The 22,000-nt window shown below is 47.8% G+C and overlaps 1 pseudogene; it reads right to left on the reverse strand.

Annotated features, from left to right (window-relative positions):
- Positions 1-19,890: 19,890 nt before the first annotated feature.
- LOC146187974 (uncharacterized) lies at positions 19,891-21,745 on the reverse strand (annotated as a pseudogene).
- Positions 21,746-22,000: the final 255 nt, after the last annotated feature.

Genomic DNA, 22,000 nt, shown 5'->3' on the forward strand with positions numbered 1-22,000 from the left:
CTAGCTGCGGTGCTGTCATAGCAGCAGCTGCTTGGAAGGTAGCGGGTCGAACCGAGCCATCCGTAAAGAGGAGTGTAGATCCTCTACACTCCTCAAGGAGGGCTGCAGTTGTCTGCTGGAAGGCAGCTGCTGGGGTGTGACGTTTGGTGTGACCATCCGTATCCAAAAAGACAGGAATTGGGGGTCGACTGGGTGGAGGGGGTAGGACTGAGAAACCTGGGACAGGGCCGATGATTTCTCTGTACACTGTATACAGCTTACCCATACGAGAATGGGATTTGCTGTGCAGCCGTGCTAGGAGTGAGGCACCATCTGGAGCATGGCTGAGACGATCAATGTGGGTCAGTCCCCTCTGGGCGAGGAGAAGATCCAGTGGGTAGATACCAGCTTCCGCAAGGGTAGCGGGAATCTGTGAGGATTGAGGGACTCCGAGGAATCTTCTAATCCAGCGCCTTCGAATCGTGTCGAGACGAATGACTCGAGTCGACCGAAGGGAGACGAAGGGGAGGGCATAAAGGATGACCGAAGTCGCCGCTGCCTCGAAGAGCTTGATTGCCCAAGTGGAAGAGCAACCATTGCCATTTGCAAGGAGACGCTGGACTGCTCTTCCCACACGATCAAGATGGGGAATGAGGGCTTTGTCAGCTGGGATCCAGGTGAGACGGTCGTCAATTGTGAGACCTAGGTATTTCACCTGGCGTTTCCATGGAAGAGGGGTTCCTTCAATATGCAAAGTTGCAAGACGGCGGGAACTCCGTGCTCCTCTGGGATGGTAGACGAGGGCCTCAGACTTAGTAGCCGAGAGGGTCAATCCCTTAGATGATAGGAAGTACTGGACGCCGTCCAGTGCCTGTTGCATAGCCTTCCTAGCGGAGACAATACGTCTCTTTGGAGCTCGGATCCAGAGGGCTATGTCATCTGCATAGATGGAGCAGGAAACTTTGTGGATTCTGATCTGCTGAACAAACTTCGGCAGGCCAGCTAGGACGAGGTTGAACAGCCAAGGACTGAGGACTGATCCTTGGGGAACCCCAGATGTAACAGGACGAGGAGAGCTAAGTGTTTGCCCAACTCTAACTTGGAAGGTGCGATTGGAGAGGAATGCCGAGACAAAGCGACGCAGTTTCCCAGTGACTCCAAGGGCATCCAGAGCCTGCTCAATGATGGTATGGGGCAGGTTGTCAAAAGCGGACTGGACATCCAGAAGAACCAGGAAGACAACATCGCCCGCATATTTGGCTTCCTCAAGGGTGGAGACCACATCCGCTATAGAGTCTGCAGTACAGCGGTGCTTCCGAAATCCTGTCTGCATCTCTGGAAGGAAGTTGGTTGCTCTGGCGATCCATGTTAGTCGTTCCAGGGCAATGAACTCCATGGTCTTGCAGGCTGCAGATGTGAGAGATACAGGACGGTAGGAGGATAGTTGTTTAGCCGGCTTACGGGGCTTAAGGATGGGAACAACGATGGCATTTCTCCAGTTATCCGGTAGTATGCTGCTGTCCCATATGTTGTTGAAGACTGCGAGGAGGCGCTTCTTCTCCGGGGCATCCAGATTACGGAGCATCTGGAGTGTAAGTCCGTCAGCGCCAGGAGCTGATTTCTTCTTCGAGCGGTTGAGGGCACGGTGAAGCTCATGAGGGGCAATGGGTTCATTGCAGAGGGCAGAGATGGTCTGTGCCAAAGCTGCTGGTGGTGAAGGGGTAGCCCGAAGGGGCGAAGGGGGATTCGCCACTGGAAGTCCAGCGGAAGGGGGGGGCGTGGCTGACTTGGAAAGGAAGTCGGCAAGTTGCTCTGCCAAGTCTTGAAAGGAAATGCCTCTTGCGATGGCTGCTCCCAGGACAGGTTGTCGATTGGAGGCAACCTGTAAAAGGGATTTGAGGATGCGCCAGGCAGCAGAGGACTGTCTGGCTGACTGTATGGACCGGCAAATGCTGGCCCAGCTTTCCCGGGAACGACGATTGGCCTGACGACGGCAGCAAGCATCGATCCTGCGGAAGGCCTTCCAATGTTCGGGATGGTGGGTGCGCTCGGCCACTCGCTCAGCCCTTCGTCTGGAGGCCCTAAGTCCGAGTAGACGTAGGTCCGGGACTGGTGCATGTAGTGGTACTGCGCAGGTGATTGTGGAGTTCTTGGCGCAACGTCCAAGAAAATCCAGGAAGTCACCTGCAAGTGGGATGTCTTTCACTCGTTCTCTGAACTCGGCCCATTTGGTAATGGGGTAGAGCTTTTCCCTCCTCCTACCCCTCATAGAGGGGTTAAGGAAGATGGGAAAATGATCCGAGCCCAAAGAGTCAGGTGCTCTGGCCCACGAATAGTGGCAGGCATCAGAGATGAGAGCCAGGTCGATGAAAGAAGATCGTCCTGGCCGAATGAAGGTTGGGGAGGTAGGCTGTAGGAAACGAAGGCCAGCCGCGTTGATGGCGTCCAAGAGCTTTTTGCCTCGGGTGGTGCTGGACTGGTTGCCCCATGCCCTGTGGTGGGAGTTGAAATCCCCGCAGATAAGGACATCCTTACCTAGACGGGAATGAAGGGCAATGAGGCAGGAGGGGTCCCAAGGAACTCCTGGAGGGACATATACTGAAGCAACTGTAGTGTCCGTGTCACCCATACGGACGCGCACGGCACAGATCTCCAGTTGTCCTAGGTCAGGTTGGGCAACATCCATCAGTGTGTGGGGTATGTCACTCCTCACATAGATGGCTGTGCGGGGCCTGTGTTGTGGATGCGAAGGATCCAGGCAGGGGGCATCATTGCAGTCCTGGTTGGAGCAGCATGAGCGGCCAGAGTACCCGGTGAATCCTGGTAGTCGGAGGTTCTCCGCTGGGACTCGGGTCTCCTGTAAAGCAAAGACATCAAATTCCAGAGATCTCTGGAGGATTAAATCTTTGAGGTCCGCGTGTCGTACTCGCAGGGAGTTGGTATTCCACTGCAAGACACGCGGTCTCCTGGGAACAGGGTTGCGTCTGTTCCTACGTCTGGCCATGATGGCGAGTGGTAGGGCTCCCAGTAATGAGGGCAGCAGCTTCTCCCAATCGGCGAGCGCCAGAGTTGGGTGGGAGCTGGGTCATGAGCGCTTGGACAGCAAGTCGTAGCGCTTCGGTTACCGAAGTGAGTGTGGCTTGGATATCCACCGCCACAGGTTGCTGAGGGGGCTCCCGAGCTGGTTCGCTGGGGTGCTTGGGACTCCGTGACTGTAGGGCCTTCGAGTAGGATTCGAACTGGGTAGACCCAGACCCAGTGGGCTGAAGAGGGCGGAGCTCGTTGAGCACTTGCCGCCGATCTTCAGGTGTTGTTGTCTTGCGGAGAGCCGTGGTTAGCTGCTGTTGGTGTCTCCACTTGGGACACGAGGGATCAGCAGCCCGGTGCCGACCTCCGCAATGAAAACACTTGGGAGTGCTAGAAGTGCACTTCCGAGTGTGATGTGATCCGCCGCAGATGGAGCAGCGATCAGGCCTGGTGCAAGCGGCGGAGACATGATTAAAGGCTCCGCAGCGGGTGCACTGGAGGGGACGAGCTTTCAGTGGTCGAACAGCAAACTTCATCCCATTGATGTAGACATGGTTAGGTGGAGGGGCAGCGAAGCGGACGGAGACAGGGTGGCCTCGACGACGGACGCCGAGTATCTCAACATCAGCCTCAATGCCCTCGGCAATGTCCTGTTCCCGGACCTCGCGATCGACGCCGAAGATAGTGCCCACATGGAAGTCCATGCGGGAAGCCTCGAACGAGCGAACGGGAATGTCGAGGAGGGACTTGAGGGTCAGGAGGTGATCGCGGGCTTGTTGCGAAGACACATCAGCAGCCACGATGTTTCGTTTCCGGTTGAGCCGGACCTCGATGACCCCTGGCTGGCCATACAGATAGGCACTCATGTGTTCTTTGATGGTTGCCCTGAAAGAAGTGTTCTTCTCTCGAGGGGTGAACAGCACCGTGGCCACACGAGTCACCTTGGGGCGGTTGACTCGGCGTGTGACCGTAGTCCAACCACCGGTATCCCGATCGTGATCAGGAGCCGGATGGTTGGAGCGGGAAGGCTGTTGTGCCGTGGTGGAGTTGTTAGCCTGGTCCTGGGTTAAATCAGAGGAGGTAAACCAGGGAACCTCCGGAGGCGAACCGGAGGAATGTAGGGCAGCGGTCTTGTCAGAATCTTGGTGTTCAGGATCCTCGGCTAAGGCTGCAAAGGAGTTATGCAGAGTTACTTCACCTTGGGAAGTGAGCTCTTGCGAGGGTCCGGAGGAACGAGGCTTGCGGAGGCGGTTCGCAGTAGCGAGCACATCGTCCAGTGCCTTGAGCTGGGAGGCAAGGTCTTCTTTCCCAGCTGGGAAGAAGGTGGTAGATGAAGTGTTGCTCTCACCAGATATAACAGCCTCGAGTGCCTGGAGAGACGCCTCTGGCTGTCCGGTAGGGAGCAAAACGGAAGGTGGTCGGCTCGAGTCGGACGACTCGGCTGTCGCAGCGGCATGGTCGGTGACCTTGCGCTGTTGGCGCTTGGCCTTTCCTTTGCGCTGAGGCTTGGGAGGTGGGTTGTCGGCAGGATCCTTAAGGAATTGCGCCGCTCTCAACCGGGTCACAGGGGGCGATGGGCTGCGGCTACCGGTCGGAGATGAAGAGACCTGTGGCGGTGGAGGCCCTGAGGCAGGAGGGGGGACAAGGTTGCGACGGGACTCCTCAATGGAGGGGGTTGTCAACAACCGAAGACTCTCATAGAAGTCTTCAAGTTGTCCCCGAACATGGCACTCGATATCGGCACGATAGGATGCCGGATCTCGGCCGAGGCTGCGAGTACGGCGGCGTTCGTCATGCGCGGAGTCACGCGTGCATTCCCCCGCACAGTTCCGGCCCTCCTCCTCGCTTCGCGCGGGAGGGCCGCGCGTGCTGACCAAGTTCGAGTAAATTCGAGTCCTCTCCAGAAGGGTGAGGGGGCGAGGCATAGCTTTAGCAGCGCTAAGCTGTTGTCCGTTCCTCCTCCGCGTCTAGAAGTTTCTGCGCTGGCTATTTAAGAGCGCGCCGCGCAGCCATCGACGGTTCTGGTTCTGATTCTGTTTTGATTCTCCTAGCAGGCAGGCCCCGACTGAGAAGTCGTAAAAAGAGCGATGCGCTCAGTTTGCAGTTAGTCTTTTTCCCAGACTTTTTTGTAAAGTGTGTGTCTCACTGCCTCGTGGAAATAAGTTTGCTGTATCTTGTGTTTGTGTCGTATAAAGTTAATTTTTGTTTTGTTACTGCAAGTTCGTCGTCCTACGTCTCATTGCGTGGTTGTGTGTGAACTACACGTCGCCTGCCGAATCGAGGAGCACCTTGGAGAGGTGCGGAAGATTGGAAGAGACAAGAAGAATCTGACGTTTTACTGGTGTATTTTTTGTTCACATTTCACCTTAACGTTGTTAAAGTACTTCGGGTGTAGCCTGCTCTAAACCTGTAGTACATGAATTTTCTACTCTTGTGAAGCGTGAAATTTTAGAAGCAGGTTTCCCAGAAATGCCTGAAGCTTCTTTGCTTGTTTGTTTGACAAAAGGGAACGTAGACGGAAACGGTTCCAAAATTGATATATTAAGGCTGCGATTTGGGCGAGTTTGTAATGATTCGTAATGAAAACTGCGCAGGAAAATGAGACGAACGAAGAAACAACACAAGCGCTGACTCACAACTGAATTTTTATTCGAAGAAAACGTTTTTTAAATGCTTTCCTATCGAGAAAAATACCAAAAGCAAAGGAAGACAACAAAAAATACTAATCAAACATGATTGTGACAAGTCAAGACACACACAACATCGTTTTGGCAAGTACACGGCGTATTGCCGTTCCCCGAGTACTGCAGCAACGGAAGGGTCGGGTAGCATATCACTAAGAAATAAAACAACAAAAAGGAAGTCCATAAAGCTGCATGTTTTTTTTAGTATACATTGCAGTGGATAAACTAAAATGCATACGCAATAAAATAGTTGGCTGGATTAAAATTGCTTGAAGTAATTCGCTGACCATTCCACATGCGTCCGTCACGCCATCTTTAGTACGTTGAATCAAAACGAATAAGAGCGCATTTAAAGGTCGCACTACCGGTCGCTTCTGTGGCGCAATGGATTAACACCACGTACCTGATTGTAAGGCATGTTTTAGATCCCTGTAGGTAATATTTTTTTAATTCAAAACATTCAAATAAATTACGTCCATATTTCCTGGGGTATGTTCTCCTTTAGGTTGCATAATACGATGTTTTTGTTCAATTAATACCAGCAAAACCAGCCGCGAACGCAGCCAGGATGTGACGGTATGACAACGGTTATACTATTCAATTACCTTCGGCTTAATCAACTCCTGTCTTCAGTGAGTGTATGTTACCTTTAGGTTGCGTTCAGAGACAGCTCTCAGCAACAATCGCCTTTTTACATGCTTTAAACTCTTTTTGAAATATTTACGCCGCGGCAATTTTTCAAGTTAACTTATTGAACGTTCCAAAGATGGCCATAGATGTATTACGCTCTTTATAGTAAGTAATTTCGGTACATAAATATATTTTATTAATGTTGTATTTCAATGTCCGTACTGCGCTTCATGCTCGAACAAAACGTAAGGTTGTGTTTTATTTTTTTAGTGATCCACCCGCCACTTCCTTTGCTGCAGTTTTCTGGGAACGGCAATACGCGCATAAACGTCAGACAGATGTCCTTTCCGCATTGAGAGTGATAGAAGACTCGTTGATGCACCGGCCAGTGTTATGGTGAATGCGAAATGCCTCCATAATTTCACGTGTTAAGCTATCTTTATGTTTGGCGAAGGTGACGGTGTTATAAAAAAAGTGGAGTGCATGTACCTTTCTTCCTATGACGGGAAAGATTGGATGAAAAATCACTGAACCGGCAGTTCTAACGTTCACACAAACGAACATTTGTGCATCGCCCCGTCTGGCCTATGTATACCGCTCCGCAAATACAAGATATCCTATACATCACCCCCACACTGTATGGTATAAAGCGACTCTGATGGTTGATCTAGCAACTACCCATCGTCTTCTTTTTTTGTGAATGTTCCCTTAGCTTTTACCTCCACTTGCCTGCACACGCGCTGAAGTTTGCTAGGTGCTGAAAACACAACGTCAACTTTGTATCTTCCTGCAACGTTCTTTAACCCATGCACTACACCATGAGTGTACGGCGCTACCACAAACTTCTTTCTTTCCCGTTTCGGCTTATCACCATTCTTCATACGCAATAAATTTATCACATGCCCGAGAAATCAAACGAGAGGGGTAACCGATAGACCTTAATCGGGCAGCCTGACACATCACACTCTGATTAATTCTATGTTTACAAGATTTAGAAATGGCAGATTTAAAGGGACACTAAAGACAGCCAAAGATGGTATGAAAATCTAATAAACTACATTTGGTGACACTGTCGCCGCATATCCGGCAGCAAAAAATCGAATAATTGCTGAGATATTGCGATAAGAAGTTGAGGTTTTTTCTTGTTCCCGCCGGTCGAATTCAAACTATGGCCTCCAACTACGTAGTTGGAGTTGAGTGACGCACACTATGACGTAAGCGGAGACTCCGTGATAGCTAGCGAGCCGGCGCGGCCCGCGGCGTCGCATCCCTCAAAGGCCAACTTGGCAACAGCGTACTCGCAATGACGGCCTCAGCCGAAATAAATAAAACGACGAAGAGAGTAATTTACCGAGCGATGGGCCCATAAAGGAAGAAAAAAAAACATAGAGCACTTGTAATGCACAATACTTTACATGTTTCGCAAGCTTTTGCGCTCCTTCTTGCACTGTGTATAAACAAACCGAGCCCTCGGTCATCGCAACGCTTCCTGACATGTTTACATACAAATAAGATTTAGTTACCAGCAAAATAGTGTCCTCGCTGCTGCGCTTGTCAGTTTTGAAGCTTCGTCGCACATTTTTCCTTCAAGGTTTGTGCTACAGCTCCGTGTTCAGCGAAAATTACGTCCACGGTAGCAGAACATGACCGAAGTGCCGGCGCCACTACATTTGCCAGCGCTGTGAAATTCCACATGTTAAAATGGATCCAGTGCACAATATAGTGCGCATAGGCATCCAGAACATTAGTTGCAAGACGTGAGAGCAGGCAGCATGCGCCGATGATCAAGAAGTTGTAATGTTCAGACCGGCAGCAGAAACAATTTATTGTAAATGGGGATATGACATAAAGACTGGAAATATTTCTGAGGGTCCTGTGGCGCGGCGTAGCCGAGCGGTTCGCGCTGATTGTTACGGAGCAAGCAGTACCGATTTCGAATCCCACCCTTCTGGCGTTTTTTTTTTATTTTTTACAAATCGATTTTTTTTAACCTTTTGTAATGTATTTCTGGTGCTTCGTTATTTTTAGTTTTTACTTTTTACCCGAGGCCCTTTTTTTCGCCGGGCGACGAGCGCAATGTATCGACGCTCTCCTTGGTATGAGCGGCAAGTATGCCCCTTTTGTTTACGACGCCTGCAAATAGCACGATGAAGGTCTTGTTGACGCAGTATATGTTGGTCAGATGTGCCATGATTTAGTGAACAATTGAATGATAATGCGTTTTTCCTTCGGTACTTAGCATATGTATGCTTTTCGTGGCGTACGTAGCTGCAGTCAAGCGGTCAGGTCGCAGTCGAAGCGGCAACGGCGGCGATTTGTTGGCGCAGAAGTGTGAACGAAGGAGTGTGTCGGCGGTAGCGGATTTCGCTCGCTCGTGCCTCCGAATGCTCAAATGGGAACCATCAAGGCGCATCTTTTGCTCCAAGCTCGTAATTCAGGCGCTGCAGGTTCAAACAAACCGTCCGAGTGCGCACAAAATGCCTGAGCCGAAACATAACCAAAACTGAAGTGGGCGCCTGTGGCGCCTCCAAGTATATTTTTGTATTTGCCTTGCAACGTTTACGTAGTCTTTTCGCCGTCGTTTACGTACGATAAAAGCGTGTTATCATGTTTGAGAAAAAACGTACTACCGCATTCAAACATGCAACGTAATTCGCATTTCTCAGCCTCCGGGATTCCTAGCGCGTCACGTGATTTGTAGTTGCGAGACTCGGCCGTTTGGCTGGGGTGGCGATACCTGTATTTCTGTTGTTCTTCTTTACTGCCTTATAACAGCTCTGTTTTCAGTAAGAGTGGTCTTTTTGTAATCAGGAACTGGCATTCTATCGATGCAAACTCACTTCCTTTCTCTCTTTAGTGTCCCTTTAAGGCACGAGAAAATAATGCCGTCTTTTACCAGTTTTTTTATGATCTCACTTGTAGTTAAAAAGACTTGGTCGACCGAGGAGAGTATATCAAGCACACATGGCGCGCTTGTAAGTGTAGTCTTAAGTCACGAAAAGGGAGTGCCCCATGTTTTAGAAGTTCTGTCGTAAACGGCAGTCCTAGCGGGCTTTCTTTAAAAATCTTCAATACGTGTGAGGTCTAAGGATTGACAAAATCTCGTCTGGTCGGGTAGCAAAGTCATTATTGGTACCAAAACAGGAAAGCGCCGACCAAAGTTTTGGGTCAAAAAAGCAGAAGTTTCATTCTTCCATACGGATGCCTTGTTCACTGAAAAACTTCGCTTGATGAGCGCTGCTTAAGAACGTTTCAGTAATCGTCCGAGGCATCTTGCATGCGCAGGCGATAAATTGCCATCGTTGCGATTAAGCCTCTTTTTCGTAGTCTGTATCAGCACAGACTCGAAATACTGGCGTGAAAGCCCGTCCCTCTCCTTAGCGATGACCGAAGCGCGACAGATATCATGTCCAGTTGATATGGCGTGCTCTGCAAATGAACTGGAACTAACTATCTTGTTTTCGACGTCTTTCATGTGTGCCTTCAAGCGCGTTTTAAAATTTCCGCTTTCACCTATGAAACGTGGTCTCATCCAGCGCAGGGAATCTTGCACACGACGCCGGGAAATTCTTGTTTTCTTAATTTGGTCCTTCACGCTCACTAGCTCGTGTCGTAACTTGCGCGGAAAAACGTGGGCAACGTGATCATTGTATGTACGCCGCACACGTGCCAGTGCCTCAGTTTGCCCAGTACATACAGAATGGCGACGCGTGATTGACGATGGCTATGGTCCGGGTTTATTGGGCGCGCAGAGCGGCGCTCCACGGAGTCCACAAATGTTTTTGGCTAGCCACAACAGACCAGCTCACGGCGTACTTGCGTATGGTCTGAGGCATGGTCCTCAAGTCTTGAACAGACTTTGCGAGAGCGTTGAATTAATGATGCCGCAACAGTGCTTTTATGGCAGGACGGGTTCTCAGAGTTGAATTGCATGTACCTGCCTGTGTGGGGGCTCCTCCTAAGGACTCGGAAAGAAAGGTTGTTGCCATCCCGATCCACTAAAACGTCCAAAAAAGTCAGACGCTTTGCAACCTCCTCCTCGACAGTGAAATTGATGGCCTCCTCTATGCTTCTCCTTTCCGGCGTTTTTCTTTTTTTTTTTTCAATACGTCTATTAGCCTTTTGGTGATGTTTTGCTTGTGAGCGAGCACGATGTAATCATCAGGGGGAAGTTTTGGGCCAGTTGGTTCGACATAGTTGTGGGGGTTCCTATTTCCCCCACAACAACGTAGAGTCATCTACGTAGCGAAAAATCTTTAAAGCCAGCCCTACACATCTACTTTCAATTAATTTGTCAACCTAGACAAGGAAGATGTTGGAAAGCGCTGTGGCTACTTTAGACCCGCTGCAAACATCGTCATTTTGGATAAAGGACCTGCCACTCTATTCAGTTACAGTCGACTGGAGGTAAAAGGATAGGAACTCTAGGAAGCTCTGAAGGGAAACTCCACAACTTGCAATGAAATCTGTTTCAGAATTATCTACAGAGATGCACAGTTTGGAACTTTTCATTAGTACACCATGTGGTAACGAGTAGTACAGGCCTTGCACGTGGACCTGAAAACATCGTACCTTCCCGGATTGTCGTTTCTTAGAAAGTTAACCACAGCTTCGGAGTTAGGAACGTTGAAAGGATCTTAAACTTTCACCTTCGTCTAGTGGTTCTGAAGATAGCCTGACACCACAAACTGCCAGGTAACGTGGTCAGACACGACAGAACAAAAGTGAACATTATTTTTATGCGTCTTTTCAGTGAAGAAGATCTGAAGGTGCATCTCCTTCTCCTTCTCAACACCAGCTGCGGGACGTAGCAAGTTGTTTTGCTCCAAAAGACCAACGGGACTTGTCTTAGCTTTTCTTGCCTTGATTGTCATAGCCTTGAAATTTTTTTATGGCAGTGTCTGCGTTTTCTTCAAAGGTGCCAGCAGGAAGGACGACAAAGCACCCTTCTCTCTCGGACACCAGGATCCTAAGGCCGCCGGATGCCGCGAAGTCGACGAGTCTCTTCATGCTTCAGTTATTCCCTTGTTTTTTCTCAGTCTTTTCGAAAACATCGACACACTCCGAGATGCACTGGTAATGACTCTCCTTAGGAGCGAGCCCAGAAAATTTCCTAGAAAAGGAAAGCTATTCATCCGGCCAGCCATATGACTCCTGGGCGAACTCCGGGCCCTGCGTAAGTGTTCGTAGATGTTCGTTCGGTACCTCGCAGTCGCCCAATATGATAAGATTTCCTGGCTCGGTGAACTGTATTCCACAGGACTTCAGTGACGCGCTCCGAGGTGGTGCACCGGTCGAGAAATCTCGCTGCCTCCCCGTCCTGCTGCAGGTCCCCCGTAGATGATGTTTGAATACCCGTGCCTTTTGCCATAATTCCGACTTCGTGATTTTGCAAAACCTTTTTGGTATGCCCACTTGTCGGCTCTAAAAACCCACACACCATTTGACCGTCAGGTGGGAAAAAACCGTACCTGGCGTGTCAAGATAAAACCCTGCCTTTACACACACACACGGCGATGATGGGCACGATGATGGCAGGAATGGTTACATTGAGATGACTACAGATAGGAGAGCCCATGGTACTGGAAATTAAGTTAATTAAGGCGGCGATTTTGGCAAGTTGGTACGGATTCATAGTGAAAACAGCGCGGTAAAACGAGACAAAGAAACACACAACACAAGCGCTCCCTCGCAACGGAATTTTTATTGGAAGAAAACGTTCTTTAAATGCTTTCCCAACTAGGAGAAACTCAAAGCAAAGGAAGAAAACAACAAGTACTAATCCAACATGATGGTAACAAGATACACACATCAAGGCCATAACACAAGCGCGTGGTACAGTTAGATGTATTTTCCGGGGCCGCGCTCTATGGGGCGGCCGAACTGGCTGAGCGGCGCGCGCCGCGCCTACGCGCACGATTTTAAGGCCCGACTCCAAACACACACGCGTCATGCGCTGCCGAGCGCCGACGTCGCACGCGTCAGCCAAACTCAGTCTGCGCATGCGCGCGGGCCCTGACGCGAGCAACGCGAGCGACGACGCTCCGATCTGTCCTTGCCAGATATTTGGCGCGCGCGACGCACGCGTCGTTTCCGGCGCGCAGGCGTCATGACCGGCGTAGACCAATCGGACAACGCACTGGTAGTTCCACATCCGGCATGAGGCTTCGAGCGGCCTGAATGCACATACTGCTTTTTTCCTCGTCAACTAGAAAACAGCGCGATGGAGATCTTGTGGGCTAAAGAAGTCGATAATGAGTCGTTAATTGCAGAGATGGAAAGGAGGCCATCATTGTGGCTGGCGAGCCACCGGCTGCATAAAAACAAATCGGTGAAAAGAGCTCTCTGGGAAGAAATACTGGGAGTAATTATTCCGGGAGCACCACGAGTAGGTAAGCCAACCTGACATTTATGACATGCATGTGCATAAAGAATAATTTGTCACTGTGTTTCAATCACGCAGAAGGAATAAACTTCCTCCAGAGGCGGTGGAAGTCGCTCCGCGATAAATTTCGCCGAATCCTAACGGCAGAAAGACTCCAAGTAAAGTGGCGCCGGCACAGAAGACACAGAGGCCAGCGAATTCAAAGTTGCGTGGCTTTACTACACGCAACTTTTGTTCCTGCGAGACACGATGGAGTGTAGGCCGTAAGTGCAGCTTTTTTTTTCTTTGCTACAATTGAAAAGTTTTGATTGAAAAGTTTTGGCCGTAAGTGCAGCTTTTTTTTTCTTTGCTACAATTGAAAAGCGTGTAGTGCCGTGCTTTCGTCGGTCACGTCTATACTGGCGAAAAATTATGGGCGAGTTGGCAGCGAGTATAAAGAAGTGAGCAGACTTGTCTCGGACGTTGGGGCGATATGCGTCGCAGTGAATGAAGTGAAATTAAAGCTAGTTGCTGTGCTTAGGTGTGGGAGAGGCTGATTCGTCATTTCCAGTCTCAGTTCTGCTCCCCTTTTGTAAAACGTTACATTACCTTCACCTCAATGCATTACGCCAGTTATTTTTTTAACGGTACATTATAGCCGTGTTTTATGTGCTTTTCGCAGCGTAATATGTTCAAACGGTTCCCTTCACTGCACTGCATGCAGCTGTGCAGTAAAATGCAAATTCAGCACTTCATCATGCCATGATTAGGCCGCCAGATATGTGATATTGAGAGCAACCCCGGTCCTGACAAGCTAGACATTATTCTTGACGAACTAAAAAAGATGTCTTCTGGACAGACCAAATTAGTAACTGAAGTGCAGGAGCTTAAGAGCCAACTTCTCTCAATGGACCAAAAAATGGCAGATTTCACCACCCGTCTCAACACTTTAGAAACTCACTGCGGAAATCTGTCTACAATGCGCACTGACCTAGAAGCAATCCAAACCACTACGACCGAAACGACTCGCCTAGTTAGTGTGCTAGAGGCTCGCCTGGAAGACGTTGAAAACCGCTCCCAGCGAAACAACCTAATTTTTTATGGTTTACCTGTTACCAACCTCTCTGAAACCTATTCGCAATCCGAAGAAATAATCACTCACCACTGCTCTCAATACCTTGATATCCAGTTAAGCCCAATCGAAATTGAACGTGCTCACCGCCTCGGAAGACACTCTCAGGATCGGCAACGCCCGATTATCGTCAAATTTACATTCTTCAAAACAAAAGAATCAATTCTTTCCAAAGGTCCAAAGTTCAAAGATACAGGCTACAGCGTAAGTGAAGTTTTTTGCGCCGCGTCCAGAATTGCCGAAAACAGCTTATAGCTTTCGCTAAGGCAAAGTCTGTGTCTTATTCCCTGTGGTTTAAAACGCTGCATATCGGCCCAAAGCGTTACATTTTTGATGAAAGTTCTGAAACTGTTAAAGAAATATAACAATCAACTGACCCCTGCCAGCCACCGCATTATTCCCCACCCACACCTCGTGCCAACTTTTTCCTATCGGTTATCTTTACTAACATCCGCAGCTTCTTGCCGAAACGCGATATCGTGCCAAACCTTATTTCATCATCAGGCAGCGATCTACTTGTATTAACCGAAACGCGGTTTATCAGCGTTATAAGACTCAGAGATCTTGTTTGATTTGCCAAATTTTCGTCTTTTTCGCGCCGATAGGAAAGAAGCCCGCGGAGGGGGAGTTCTAATTGCCATCGACCAACAGTTATCATGCTCCGTCATCAATGTCTGCTCGGACTTGGAAATACTATGGCTCATGTGCCGTGCTTCACCCCTGACACTTCTAATTGGGGTGTGCTATAGACCACCTCGAAGTAGTCCCGACTTTCCTCGCAAGCTTCACAACATCCTAAATCAACTGGTTTCAAAGCACCCTAAGGCACATATCCCCCTATTTGGGGATTTCAACTACCCCAATATCGACTGGAATAGTCAACCTCAGCCCATGGTCATTCAGGAAGAGTCGAGAGAATTCCTTGATGTCTGTCTTAATTTTAATTTGACCCAATTAGTATATGAACCAACAGGTGTCGCAGGAGAAGCAGCTAACACTCTAGACCTCATTCTGACCACTCATCCAGATAGCTTAGAATCCCTTACGCACCTCCACGAAATCAGCGACCATAAAGTAATTCATGCCACTTTCAGCTTTACACCTGTGTTAAAAGAACCTTCCCGGAAAACTATTATGCTCTACGACAAGGGAAACTACGAAGCAATCAGTAATGAATTAAATAACTTCTTGTCAATGTTTGAAACATCCTTTCATAGCAGAAGTGTAAATGAAAACTGGACACTCTTCAAACATAAAATAGCTGACGTAACCAATAAATATATCCCGACGTGCAGTTTTAGGAAGCGTAATTAGAAGCCGTGGTTCACCAAAACACTAAGAAGACTCGAAAATAAGAAAAAACACGCATTTCGTACAGCGAAGCGACAAGGAAGCCCAAATGCTTGGGTAAAATACCATGAAGTTGAACACTTGTACTTGGCCGCGATTGTTAAAGCTAAGCGCTCCTTCTACGAAGTCGACCTACCAAAAATGATAGTCGATAACCCTCAAAAATTCTGGAAAGTGATAAACCCAAAAGAAACGCGCGCTATCACCCTCACTAACAATGCCGGTGTTACAATGACTGATACCGAATGTGCAAACGCATTTAACACTGCTTTTTAGTACGTTTTTACTAACGAGTCCGAATTGCCCTGTTCTACATTATCACTTGTTATCACCACAGCCATGGAACCCATAACTTTCAACAGTAGCGGAATTTCATGCATAATTGATAAAATAAAGAACTCATCCGCTACCGGCATAGATGATATAAACTCAAAAATTTTAAAGAACGCTAAACTAGCTTGCTCCAGTATCCTTTGTGCACTGTTTACGCAATCATTGTCTGAAGGAACCATACCTGACGACTGGAAAGTGGGGAAGGTCGTTCCCATCCACAAAACAGGTACTACTGATTCACCTCTTAATTATCACCCTATTTCATTAACAAGTGTACCCTGCAAATTAATGGAACATGTCATTTACAACCAAATCATACAATTCCTAGATTCCAATCACTTCTTCCATCCGTCCCAGCATGGATTTCGGAAAGGATTTTCCTGCGAAACTCAGCTAGCCATTTTTCTTCATGACATTCACGCCAACCTTGACACTAACCTACAAACTGATGCCATATTCCTAGACTTTGCTAAAGCTTTCGACAAAGTACCTCATCAGCGCTTGCTTCTCAAACTCTCTCAGCTGAACCTAGATCCAAACATCATCGCGTGGATTAAAGAATTCCTCACGCATCGTTCTCAGTCTGTCTTCATTAATAATCAGCGCTCCCACCCGCTTCCAGTAACCTTCGGCGTCCCGCAGGGTTCCGTTCTCGGTATTCATACGACGTTAGCATATCATCTCTAAAATTGCAATCAGGTCTCTCTAATCTTTCTGCTCGCCGTCGCACTGCCAGTCTCGTCTTATTTCACAAGTTTTTTTATTCGCCACTCAGACAAGAACCCTACATCTGCGCACCCCCGCCGCGCAGATCCCATCGCATCAGTCACCCTCTTCAAGTTTTGCGCCCACGTGCCCTTACAACTGTTTTCTCTAATTCATTTTTTTGCCGAGTAGCAGCTGACTGGAACGGCCTTCCCCACGATATCGCTGCCATAACCTGCCCTGGAACATTCATGACTGCATTGAACACCTGGGCCCGCTTGCACGATAAAGTCCGAGCTAAGTCCAGACTTAAACGGTACGTGGTTTTAGTAAAACCAGACTTTAAGACGGCTCGTGTTCACCAGAGTGGCTTCTCTGAACGCCCTCAGCAACCACTTGGAGCATTTTACCTCGTAACACAATATTAAGCCGTAAAAAGCAATGGCACGGAGTTTACGCAGCGCAAGACTGACGGAATGTTTACATATTACAGCGGGGACAGGGCTAGCGCATCCCTGTATTTCCCTAATTTATCTACTTATAGGTACCTGGCGTCCTTGTGTCTTAACTAAGACGGCATTACGGTCATAATCGTGCAAGCGACTTATTCAAGTCAGGGCTGAAGCCCAGTTTCGACTTCAGTCTTAAGCGCTGCGGTCTATCCTTTAGACTCAGTAAAGTCTGGACTTAGCTAAGACAGTCTTAAGATCGTTTCGTGCAAGCGGGCCCTGTACTTCATAAAAACCCACCCCTTATTTAACACCCCGCAAGGGGCCTTTAAGGAAAATAAAGTGATGTGATGTGATGTGATGGGAAAGCCAACTTCTGTAGCAGGTTTATTGGCACTGCACTCCTTCAGTACTTTTGGTAACTATGATCGTCCTTTTGAGCGTAAGAATTATGCGTGAAACACAGTGCCGATTTTAAAATTTCATTGCTTGACCTGCAGGCGACTGCTTCAGCTCTGTACACAAGCACGTATGCATATACATCCCAGTTCGACGCGATCAACTGTATTACCCCTTTTGATCGACACTAGCAGTGTATCGTTCAAAAAGGATATTGTAACCAGCGTAGGCAACTGGCGAAGGCACTTCACTATAATTCAATTAGCAACATGTCGCCTGTTCCCATTAATCGCAGAATTGGATTTGCTTTTTTCAATCTGCCCCTTGCAAGCGCATTACCGCTGCATGCTCTTCTGACGCATTTCTCCCATGCAATACTCTAAACCTATGATAAACTGCTGCCGTATACAAGCGGCCTAAGCTCTGTCATTTGCCACTCATAAAAAAAGGACTTTTCTCAAAAAGGGTCCTTTAGTTAATGTTGCTGCTTGGTTCATGCACACTCATTAAGCACCCGTTAGAAAACCAATGAAACACTTCTCATATGTGTGGCTAGTTTCAGCATTCTATATCGCCCGGGAGTAAGAAAGCCTAGATATCATTCGTGCTTTCTTATTCAATGCTGTGAGTATTTTCGGTCTTCTTTCATGCCAAAAATGGTACACGTGCTCAATAACTTGCATGATTGTTTTTTCTGTTTTTAATTCCGTTTATTTTCATTAGCATATATCAATGTCATCCGTCGCTTGCGCTTCTCAAACAGTGTATGGGTAACAAGGTCCTCATCAGGCAAAGACCACCTGGCTTTAGCTTGGTTATCCAAGACCACTGTGTCTGAATTCATGCTCGAAATAAAAAAAAAATTGCGCACACACTTTTTAAAGAAAGCACGGCTTGCTTTTTGTGTGCTAGACTGCCTGCTGCTGCATGGAGATCTGCTTTTCCAACTGCATTAGAAAACTTAGGTGCAGTTCCAGGCCTGGTCTGAAGGTAGCTTTCATACCTATACAGCACATAAAATGAAAGCAGGGTGAATGAACAATTTATTAACTGCTTAGGAGTACTTTATTTTTAAGAGGAAGGCATGAAACTACTGTAGGGGGTAAGGGGGAAAGGCTGGTACAGCAATCACCTGCTACGGCACATTCGAAACACACGACTAGTGTTCACTGTCCAATAATGTGTGTAATGTGTGGAACACTGAAACTTAGCATTTAACATCTGCAAGTGCTTTTCGACATGTCGGCAAGACTCGACATTTGAATCTATGAAGTCGAAATAGGCAAACGCTTTAGGTCAAACTAGGTGTTCAGTTATGAAGTGCACCAGCAATAATTCCGTTTGCTGCTAGTCTGTTTCATGTTGTTGCTAAGGTAAGTCTGTGTTAGTTATCTTACATGCTTTGGTCATTTGCCTTCTAAGAACTTGACAAAAGATAAAGCGCACAGGAAGACACTCAAGAGAAGAAGACACAGGACACGCGCTAACTCTCACCCGATTTATTTGCAGCAATAGCAGCAAATATATGCTGAAAAGGAGTCATGCGCAGGACATATCAATAACATAAAGACAAAGTCAAAACAAGGAATATTACAAAGCACGATCATGAAAACTGATCTCTGCCTTCCGGAGCCGCACCGACGTAACGCTGACACACCTATCTCCCCTTTTCCCGATATTAAATGCCTCCGATAGCTCACACGCTGTCTTATCGCGGCCTCTGCCCAGAACCTTAATGTCACCCAGTCGCGGCTCGCATGCAGTGCAGTTCACGCAGTGTGCTGCCAAATTTGTCCCTCTACTCCTTAAAGCTCGCAATGTGTCAGCGATATGTCGGTGCAGCTCTTGAAGGCAGAGATCAGTTTTCGTGATCGTGTTTTGTAATATTCCTTGCTTTGACTTTGTCTTTATGTTACTGATATGTACTGCACGACTCCTTTTCAGCATATATTTGCTGCTATTGCTGCAAATAAATCAGATGAGAGTTAGCGCTTGTCCTGTGTCTTCTTCTCTTGAGTGTATCTTCCTGTGCGCTTTATCTTTAGTCAAGTTGAAATGCGCCGTCTAGTCCAACTTCAAGTTTTGTTAAACTGTCTTCTAAGAGATGAGTGTGGAGTCGGAAAGGCATTGAACTTGCGTAAAAAGGAATCAAATGGGAGGTTTTGTATTTCAGAAAGAGAAAACTGCAATTATCAAATATGTAAAGGGTTTGACCAATGCCCAAAAATTCCCAAAAATGACGTTATTACTGCTCCCTAAAGTGCTCTAAAATGCTCGAGTCTGCTTCCACCCCTGCCCATTTTATTGAAATGCATGTGCCGCTGCTACTGTCCCTGTTAATAGGTGATGTTTCGATGCAGTTTTCCTGAGCCCCACCAGCAACTGCATATTTTATATCACTTTTACTCACAAATGCATGTGGCAGTATATCTGAGAGAAACAGTGCACTAGACTGTACAAATGCATGTGTGATCATCTTTGACCACAAGAGATTAGGAAAGGCTACCCTGCAGGCATCATGTCAGTGCTCCTGAAAGATAGATACCAATAATGATGTGCCATATGAGAGTACCTCAACAGTGCTAACAATGTGACTTCAAGGTCCAACCTCATAATATGTATGTATATTCTTTCTCATGTTCAGAACATCAGGAAATTACATAAAGGCGCCGGCTCGGCATAACCCGGCCGTTGAGCAAGGCCACATCAATGTGGCAGGGCCAAGCGGGCTGCAGCCCCGTGTGCTGCACGTCGACATCGACTGCGGTGTAGATTTCGACGAATTGCCGGCGTCATTTGAAGTTATTCCGGAGGCTCCTCCATCATTGGCTGAGACTCTTATGTCGGAAACACAGACTTCAGCCGAGTCGCAGGTGTCTGCAGCATCGAAGGTGTCGGCCGGAGCGGCTGGAAAAAGAAAAAGAAAAGACGCAGAGGCAAATGATGATCTGCTACTTGATCAGGTCGGGCGGCTGACGGATGTGCTGACTACCCCCCCCCCCCCCCCACATACACACACAAGACCACATAGACTTGTTCGCAATGTCGCTAGCAGGGATGATGCGACAAGTGCCGCCGGAGCGCCAAGTGAGCCTACGAATTCGGCTGCTCCAAGTACTCGAAGAGTTTATCGTGTGATTAAAAATCTATGTTCTTCTATATCACTCGTTTCACTCTAAAATACTTTACACATGGCATGAAAATGATGTTGCATTGTGCCGAAATGAGGGTTTGTGATGTGTAGTTTGCCACAGCAGGGCTGGATGGAGCATTTACATGCGCTCTAAGTGTGCCACCTTCAAGTTCGCTGTCTTGCTCACAAATAGCGCAGTGGTGACATGGGGCTGGAACTTTTTCAAAATTCCAGCCAGTGGGAATGGCCATATAGTGGTACTATATGGCCATTTACAGGGATTTCTATGCTTCTTCTGAATTTCTGTAGCAGTTTTGATTTATAATAGTGCACGATAAGGTGCAATTTAGAGCAGAAAATAGCTTCCTGGGACAGAAATCGGGCAACAAGCAGTTGCTGTACATGAATATTATAAAGTACAGTACCTCACCTTCAGTGCCGTGGATTGGTGCTGCTGCTGGTTCTGTGCCCTCCTCAAGACTTCCTCCTTGGAAATGCCTGGCTGTTGCCATTGCTAGGAAACCTCACCAACCGTGCTGCAAAAATATGTAGTGAACAGGTCCCTAGCAGCAGCGGCATCAGCGTGGTGATTCCTAGCATGTGTCGGCGCCAGTGAAAAAAACCGAGGCTCGGAATCCTCTTGCAGTGCACCCTGAAGGCCTTGTCGCCAGCGTCCTGACATGGAATTCCCAAAGCTGTCCTCTCTGTCAGTTGCATTTTGAGAGCGCGGGTTCCAGATAGTCAGGAAGTTGTGCAGGACACAGGCAGCCTTCACGACATAGTCTACGTTTTTGGGGAGCAAGGGTATGGTACGCAGCAATATGCGCCACCTGGCTGCAGTGATGCCGAAGGCATTTTCAACGCACCGCCTGGAAAAGAATTGCAAAGCTTCAAAACCAAAGCATCAGCTGTGGGAGTTTACATCATGTAAAACAAAGTTATTTATCAAGCAACACTCGGGAGCTCCAGAAAGCAAGCCCCTAGGCAACAGACTATGTCAAAAATGACGTCAGGGAGCAAATTATGTAATGATCACAAAACAAAACTACCGTTAGCCTGTCAATTAGCTCCCACTCCTACTGCTCTGCGCATCTGCTGGTCAGAATCCACCGATAGGAGCAGGTCTAATTATCAGTTTGCAACAGATTTGTGTTTTTTGTGTGATAACTGCATAATATGGCCCCTGACGTGATTAGTACTTCTCAGATGTTCTTTATAGGGTCTCACTTTTACAAGTTACTCAAATTTCATACGACAGCACCATATCATACCTTGCTCTGCTCAGCCTGTAATTAAACACCCTCTTTTCGTCCTCCAGGTGCCTTGAGGGGTAAGGGCGCAAGAAGTCCTTCCGCAACTGGAAGGCTTCATCCCCAACAAAAGCAAATGGGGCGGCCTCAGTTGTACCGGGCAGTGTCCCAAGTTGAGGGATGTCGAGACTGCCGTTGGCGAGGTCTTGGCCAAAATCACATTTCTTGAAGGTGCCTCCATCGCTGAGTCGGCCCTCAGTACCCACGTCAACTAGCACATACTTGCATACTTGCATTCTACAATAGCCATTAAGACTACTGAGGAAGTTCCCTGAAATAAATTGTACAGCACTGACAATTAGGACTGGCAGCAACACTCAACATAAATCACAAATTCTCCCAGGTCAACATGGCTAGGGCATTGGTGCCTGCTGTATGAATGACAGCACCAATTCTTCACTTCTTTTTTTTTCACTTTTTTTTCAGACCATTTTTTTTATTTCATTTTTCAATTTGGTGCCAAAAATAGACAGTCAAGTTTGTACCTAGTCTGCACAGGACAGGC

The sequence above is a fragment of the Amblyomma maculatum genome, chromosome 5, assembly GCF_055883805.1.
Source record: "Amblyomma maculatum isolate TAMU_Amacu chromosome 5, ASM5588380v1, whole genome shotgun sequence".
NCBI classification, from domain to species: Eukaryota; Metazoa; Arthropoda; class Arachnida; order Ixodida; family Ixodidae; genus Amblyomma; species Amblyomma maculatum.